We start from the raw sequence: 8,451 nt of genomic DNA on the forward strand, positions 1-8,451 counted from the left end.
ACAATTTCACTACACATAAGAATTTTCAAGCTCAGTTAAAAAGGTATTTTTAAGCATACAAACCACAACTCGGCGATGCAAAATTATGGTTTAGTTGTGGATGTCAAAATGCTTGCGATAAAAAAAGGCATTAGCTAGCCTTTAGTAGGGACAAACGATGTAAATACACATCTTAGTTTGGTTGGAGAAAGCCCTATTTAAAATTAAATCTATGTTTAGTTGGTTTAGCTCTGGTCAAGCACGCATAGCAATAAATATAATTTTCCTTAGCAGAAAAAAATGGTGTTTGTTGTTCACAACTAGATGCATATGCACATTCTATTTTGGTAGTAGAAAGCCCAAGTTTAAACCATCCCGTGTCGTAAACACGTTTATTTTTTCTAGTACTCATTTGTATGGGAAATGCACAAGCTAAGAATTTTGATTTTAATGTATGAGAAAGAATATATTTTTACAACATCTATAAACCTGCTAAGGAGGGTCTTTTAGCAATGTTTCTATTAAATTTTTATTTTGCATGTGCATGAAAAGAATAACTTCTGGCGCATATGAAGGCACACGTATCTGAAAGGCCCATATGATACCTAGTGAAACTCTGCGACTGTGAAACTGGTGAGATTTCTCCCTTCCTATTACCTCGGATTTCTCTTCATGCATAGATTTAGTTGCACCAAATGACAGCGTCCAATTTGAATCCATACAATTTGTAACCCATTTATATGAAAAATTAAGACTCGTCTCTTAAAATATGTACTTGAGGATGCATAATTTGTTATGTTATTTGGGTAATATAAAGGCATGCTTTTTAAAAAGAAAGCCCACTTAAGACAAAGAGTATGCACAAATACTAACATCAGTTTTTGTACGACGGTGGGAAAGTAGATATTCAATACTGGGGTATTGGTAGGTGGAAGAAAATGTCCGAGGATACAATAGGAGCATAATAAATGACATTTTGCTTCTGTCTAACTTATGAGCACATCATGCCCTTTATTTACTCTAGGAATATCTCGTACTCTTTAGCTATTTTTCTAAGTGCATGCCTATTGATCTGAGTAAGCCGCTTCTTCAATATTGAAGAGAGAAGTTCGAGGATGTCATGCCCACTGCTGAAATTGGGCATTATTCTGTAGGGCTTGGGGCACAGAATATCCTGAATCAATCACAAGACAAACATCAGTATTAAGCAAGGACTACAGTAGAAGTAGCTAGAGATAATAAACAGAATAAATGGCTATTTTTCTATAAAATATATTTTTCACTATGAACAAGATTTGTTTAATTGAAATTAAATGTCAAGAAGTTAGAGAGCATGATATAATAAATTCGAGAGAATGATTTGATGTTGCTATTCAACTGTTGAATAGATATTGAAGGCACATTACATAAGAGTCCTGGGTTTTACATATCTGAAAGTAGGCGCACAACGAAAGTGATAATCATCCAATTAATAAAACCATTATTCTAAAAAAATATTAGACATTGCCTCATATATACCAACGGGAGTAACTTTCTATTGGTTAGAAACCGTTGTGCTGACAGTTATTTAACACACGCTTTTTTTAGACACACTAAGACCATATATAGGATGCAGACCATTCTCACGCCAATGTCTAGAATAGCCAATCTACATAAGTCCTAGTAGCATGCTCCTACAAGATTCTTACAAAAACCTACATGGGTATGTTCCCAATAGGAAAGGATATAGATTATGCTTACAAAAATGCTACACTCTAACACTTCCACCGGAGCACAATTCAGCTCCCACAATCAGTAATCAGCATGAAAACTTAAAAAACAAGTTTGATAGAAATCAATGTTCAGGAAAGCATGAAGCATAAGCGAAGCGACAGGCTGACAATTAGAGCAATGGGCGCTTAAGCATTTTTAAAAATAGAACTGCAGGTTTTGGAGGTTGTAGACCGAGAATTAACCTGAGTAGACGATGCGGGACCTTGGGGAAGTTGGTGACATATTTCCTGAATGTGTATTGGCCTGTGTTGCCGTGACAGCATAGATCTGCAATGAAAGAACTTCATTATAAACATATGTTCCCAGCCAGGTCCTTGCTTGGAAAGAGAAGCAAAAAAGAAAAGGATTATGCAATAGACACGCCAAACACCAAGGCAATGCAAAATATTCACTGATTTTACTCATATTTTTCGACAACGCATATAAACTGGCCCTAAACATTATATTAAATAACAATAATGAAAAGAACTTCTTAAGGCACTCAGTCACAGGTTATGATCCTACCACCTACCATTTTTACACTGTAAAATGACCATGTCAGTACTGATTTTATATGAAGCTACAAAGAGATAATAATAATAATAACGACATTGATGAAAACTGAAATCACAATATATAGAAAACTTGGTGTCACACCCTCCCTACGTCATGGCAGTACCTGACCTCTATTCTAATAAAATCATATTATAACAATTTGCATATATATACCTGACCTGTGTTATAACAGAATTTATATATATGCTTCACTCAGTGTGCCTACAATTTTTAGAATGTAAATTTTCCCATGTTTTGAGAAACCATTTTAGGATTGCAAGGAACAATTTTGCAAAGTATAACATTGCAAGTAAATCACGAAGAGTTACTAAGAAGCTACCTAGCGTGTAGCATGGAATCTCTTTCGTCAGCACACTCAACCAAGAGCACCATTACATAGAACAAAGAGGTGTAGGAAAAATAGTTTGTTTCATGTATACTTGTAAACGATATTGCCATTTTCCAATAAATAAAGTCATTTCCTAAAAAAAACGCATATAAACTGGCCCTAAACATTATATTAAATAACAATAATGAAAAGAACTTCTTAAGGCACTCAGTCACAGGTTATGATCCTACCACCTACCATTTTTACACTGTAAAATGACCATGTCAGTACTGATTTTATATGAAGCTACAAAGAGATAATAATAATAACAACGACATTGATGAAAACTGAAATCACAATATATAGAAAACTTGGTGTCACACCCTCCCTACGTCATGGCAGTACCTGACCTCTATTCTAATAAAATCATATTATAACAATTTGCATATATATACCTGACCTGTGTTATAACAGAATTTATATATATGCTTCACTCAGTGTGCCTACAATTTTTAGAATGTAAATTTTCCCATGTTTTGAGAAACCATTTTAGGATTGCAAGGAACAATTTTGCAAAGTATAACATTGCAAGTAAATCACGAAGAGTTACTAAGAAGCTACCTAGCGTGTAGCATGGAATCTCTTTCGTCAGCACACTCAACCAAGAGCACCATTACATAGAACAAAGAGGTGTAGGAAAAATAGTTTGTTTCATGTATACTTGTAAACGATATTGCCATTTTCCAATAAATAAAGTCATTTCCTAAAAAAAACGCAGGAAAAAGAGGAACAACCCAGGATCAAACCACCTCAACCCGACATTGTCGCCTAGTGAGATATAGCACGCCACCGACGGTGTCCTCTTCCTCGTCCCCCTCTCTACTTCCCCACTACATGTAATCCACAATCTGACTCCCCAGATCCTAAACAAAGCACCATCGTATCTTTAGTGTCTGAAGTGGAGAACCATCAAGGGACACTGTAAAACAAATTATTTGCAGGTACCAAGGTGCAGCTACTAATTTCCCTTCCAACCATATGAACCTTTGCCATACAAAACATTATTATGCAAGCTATACATACATGAACATAGCTACGTATTCTTATACATTATCTTGCAGAACATTTTAGAACTACTAAAATAGCAGCTGATGGTAAGGAAACACCATTAGATTTTTCAACAAATAATCTCCAGCTGCTAATTTCTTGGGCGATTACAAACATACCCAGCGTCCATGTGTACAGGAATTATTTAGACAGGTCCCCAGGGCATGCTCACAGTCTATTCGATGTTACAGATAGCTTAGGTGTGCAAGAATTATCAGGGCAGTCTACTCTATGCGATTCAGTCAAGGTGTTGGTATCAATTACGATAACAGCGATGATACATGTGTGTGCCATATCCACCGGGAATTGAACTGAACTACTCGGGCCCCAATATTTCATAGTGAAAATCAGTAGAAATTAAAAAGAATAAATTGTAATTAGTTTTGGTAGAAACATATTTCACATTAATTTTAAATAAGCAGAGCAGGGAATTTCCTCAATGAGATGGGCCGGTGTGTTCAGAAGCAATTGTGATCAGCAGAAAAAGATAAATTGTCGGGATGCCGACAACATGGATCAATGGAATAAATTCTCACAAATGAAATGACAGTGAAGGGGATATGAATCTTGACTCTGGATTGAACAAAGTAAATGGGATAAGCTCACCTTGCCGCGGAGAAGACGGACACCCAACTTCAATAAAAAAGGCGAGTATGCCAAGCAAAATCTGCAAGGGAAATCTTAATTTAGACATGGTACCACCTGAACATAGCAAGACATCCGGATGTCTAAAATGCACCTCACCTACTGGAATCACCCTCGCCTCAATGAAATAAATATAGCGCAGTTCGACCCTGAATATGAAGCAAAAAGACATAATGAGACATGCTGAACCTGCAATGAATGAATGAATTGTTTGAACCTACACTGAATAGTTCATGTCCATCCATCCGTATGCTACTTTCTCATCAGAACGTCAATCCCAAAGATCTTCTGCTGCAAATATAACTTTATATTAGTCAGCTGACACAACACCTTAACTATCCAAGGGGTTTCCTAATACGCAACACTCTCTCAGAACATTTGAGGAACAAATCAAGGGAAGTTTTCAAATCAGCATTACATGTGTAGTCATAATCCCTAAACATGATAAATAGCGTAGTAGAAAATTTGAAAAGCGCAAAAATAGATATTAAAGATAGCATCATCGGGGCTAATGTACTATCTAAAAGTGCACTGATGGCTAGTATGTAAAGTTGCCTAGAAAAACTCCAGCACATGAAAGGTGTGACAAAATAAAGGGGAAACAACAATCCTCCTCAAGAAATGGTGCTGATAGGCAGACATATTCCTTTTCATGTACTGTGGTGCAAGAGTTCAGAAGAAATCAGGCTCACCTATCTTGGAAGGGTCCGACTGCTCTAGGGACATCAAGCCACAATATCTCCGGCCAGTCAGAACCAAAACAATATGCCCTATCTTCAGTTTCAGACTTCCAGTCAAAGGAAACTGTATGGGCCAAAAATAATCTTCAGAGAACATAACAAATAATAAATAAGCAAAAGGATCATCCCTGGAAATGCAATACGTGTTGCAAAACAGTCAAGATCGTTTGAAAATATACACATCTTACCTTGCTGCTTGTAGTCCTCGACGACCTGCTCCTTCTTCCTGTCATTGGTCGCGTCCCCTCCCCTGCAGCCATACCCCATTGCGGAGGAGTGCCGCTGCTTGCACTCCTCGATGCCATGCTCCTTCTCGTATTGTTATCCGCCTCTCACCCCCTGCAGCTCCACCCCAGACAACACAAGGTCACAATTTATATTCAGAGCTATTTGAAAAGTTTTGTGTCCCAAATTCGTTTTATATTTTAGTGCCAACAAAAATATAGATCTGCTCTGCAATTAATTTACATGACATGACGATGGCATCAATTCATATCCATCCATTACAACATGAACATTTATAATTTTTTTTGCGGAAAACAAACTGGACATATAAGGGAATATACTAAACAAAAACAGAAAAAAACATGGCAATCTCTTTGCATAATCTGGAATGTAAAAAGGCATAGCTCCCAACTCAAGCTCCAATCTAACCCAGACCTTTGCTACTTCTAGTAATTGTAACTAACTAACTATAACCGATAAAATTATCGTCTGAAGAAGTGCAACACAATTGTTCTCAGTTCTCAACTGAATGCCCATATCCATAAAATTAAAATGCTTCAGAAAGTATGAAAATGCACTCAAACGTGATAATGCTTTCTAGTAATCACTACCTAGAACTGAGGTGGCAATGCAACACATGTATCAAGGGGAGAATGAGCAAGAGTGGATTTGGAGTTAAAGGAGAAACCAAATATGGGGACAGAAAGCATGCTGTAGTCAGCTAGCCGCAGATGAAGTCAACAAAACATGCAAAAAAGACCAAATTATGTACTGTGCAACCAACAAATTAAAGATGCAATTATGTAGAGTCACCTAGAGATGTCATTGTCAGTGGAGGTCCAAACTTCGGTTGTAGCAGAGGTGGTATTCTTGTTCCCCACGGACCATGGTGTTACCACAACAAGGCCATGGACATAATCAGCATCAAATCAGATCGGCCAACGGAGAAATCGAAGGAGGAGCCACCATGAAGAAAACGGATACCCAAACACATAACACCGCATGTGCGGTTGGGGTGACGAAGAACAAAATCATAAGCTGGCATGGCTCCGAAATCCTTTGCCACAAGGTAAGCCTAATGTGAAGCAAAATGGAAGTTATCAGAAGAGAACATTGAAGAATAACATTGTTTCTAGTGATGGAATTATCTTATTTTCGAATAATGATCAATGTCGACCAGAAGGGCAGTTTTGACTCTCGGTGCTGCCTATATCCCATTGAGTGTCAGCTCAATATACATCAACTCAGCGGGACTGATACCAATCAATAATTTGATATTACAGATGAACAGATGAAACAACAGTACTGTGACAAATTTGCCAGTTAAAAGTGGGGGAGAGTACTTTGAAGCATGGTATGAATAAATTCTGATTGTGTTGATGAAAAATTATACTTGTTTCAGAAGAACATATACCTGGTTTCATAGGTACACATGAATTCCGGAAATATAGTACAGTAATAGACTCAAGTGGTCGCCCAACAAGTGAACAACCCAGCTCTCACATAAGATGGAGGAAGAAGAATACTATGATTGAATGGTTATGTGTTTGTAACCACACCAACTCTACCATGATTTCCTGTTGAAAGCCTCCATGCGTTTATTTTTATTTTTAAATATTCAAGCAATCAATCTCAATTTCTTCAAATATCTAGTCCCATCTGAATTTTTCTCCCACAGGACCTTTGTAGGTATCAAAGAGGGAAAGCTGAACCACCAATTATCAAAACAACTAAAATGAGGTCACCAAGGTGGGAGAGGGGGGGAGAGGTACTGTTTTGTTGGGCTAACAGCAGGTTGCTAATAGGTGGAGGCATTGGGATTCTAGGAAGCACCGCCTCCCAGTACACCTTTGGTATCTCCTCGGAGTTTGGCATCACCGTCATGGCCGCATCGGCGAAACTCGCAAATCTTAGACCATTCCTAATCAGAATCGTAAATAATTTCCTAACCAAATCCCTAAAGCATGAATCTACCATTGTATTCTGCCTACACAAGCCCCACACACGCGCGCATAGAGAGAGAGATGGGAGGTGCAGAGAAGGCTATGGAGGATGGAGTTGATCTCACCTGAGAGGACCGGCAGCCAGCTCAGAGGTCCACTTCTCGCTGTCATCCTGGTGTTCCCATCACAACCCTCGCCCTGTTGCCATGCGCGATGAAGAGGGATGCAGATTGAGGAGGCGGAGCTCAGTCGGCGGCTGCATGCGATGAGGATTGTTCGGGGAGCCAGGGACGGAGGCAGCAGCGCTCGGACCACCACTGATGCAGCCCTCTTCTGCCACTTTGCGCGCGTCTCTCCCGCTTCAGATCTGGACCTTAGGAGGAAGAACAAGCGGCGTGGTGGCGCGGGGAGAGAAGCCAGCGCAGCTGCATCCTCTTACCCCCACCTCGTGCTGACCCTCGTGCCTCCTCACCCCGTCATCCACCACCCTCCTCTGCTCCCCCAGGTCTCCTCCCATTGCCGGCAGTCAATGTGACGAGCAGGATAGCAGCATCTCGAGGAAAGGAGAGGAAGGCGAGGTGGAAGGGCAGCATGGTGGAGAAGGGAGACGCACGCGGCGGCGAGGCTCCATGGCGGAGGACGTGGTGACGGGAGGAGGAGGCGGAGAGACTGCGGCGACATGGGAGAGGATGGAGGGAGCGGGGAGGAGAATGACGGGGAGTGGGCGCAGGCTCGGGACGAGCAGGGCTGGAGGCTAGAGGAGGGAGGAGAAGGGAGGGGCCGACGACGCAGGGGGGAGGAGAGGCGGCCGGGGCGAGCGGGGAGAAGAGGGGCGGCGACATGGGGGGATGGAGGGAGCAGGAAGGAGAATGAGGGGGAGTGGGCACAGGCTCGGGACGAGCAGGGCTGGCGGCTAGGGTTTTGACGCGCGGGTGGAGGGGATTGGAAAATCCCTCGGGGACACGAACAAAGTTCACCCAGCGAGCATCTGAGACGAGCCCACCAGTCACTGGCCAACAAAAACAACCGTGAGGTGAAAAACGAGTTTGACTGCCTGAAGATCCAACGGCTTAGACGCATTCGAAAGCCAGATCCAACGGCCAACAAAGGTCCAATCGGGGGAGCCTTGTGGAGGTGAGTTGGCTAGCCTCTTTTTTGTTTTAAATAATTGGTTACC

At 40.9% G+C, this 8,451-nt stretch overlaps 1 long non-coding RNA gene across 5 annotated transcripts; it reads right to left on the reverse strand.

Moving 5' to 3' along the window:
* Positions 1-822: 822 nt before the first annotated feature.
* Positions 823-8,154, reverse strand: LOC119296409. Of its 5 annotated transcripts, none has more exons than XR_005145189.1 (10): positions 7,400-8,154; positions 6,145-6,406; positions 5,295-5,445; positions 5,059-5,170; positions 4,588-4,654; positions 4,466-4,515; positions 4,328-4,388; positions 3,424-3,537; positions 1,935-2,019; positions 823-1,153 (listed from the first exon to the last, which is right to left on the reverse strand). It is a non-coding gene; the product is annotated as an uncharacterized LOC119296409 (long non-coding RNA). The 5 variants fall into 5 exon arrangements; XR_005145190.1 differs by having other exon boundaries at positions 3,409-3,537; XR_005145188.1 differs by lacking the exon at positions 3,424-3,537 and having other exon boundaries at positions 5,059-5,190; positions 7,400-8,153.
* Between the last annotated feature and the right edge of the window lie 297 nt (positions 8,155-8,451).

Source organism: Triticum dicoccoides, chromosome 4B (assembly GCF_002162155.2).
Source record: "Triticum dicoccoides isolate Atlit2015 ecotype Zavitan chromosome 4B, WEW_v2.0, whole genome shotgun sequence".
Lineage (NCBI taxonomy): Eukaryota > Viridiplantae > Streptophyta > Magnoliopsida > Poales > Poaceae > Triticum > Triticum dicoccoides.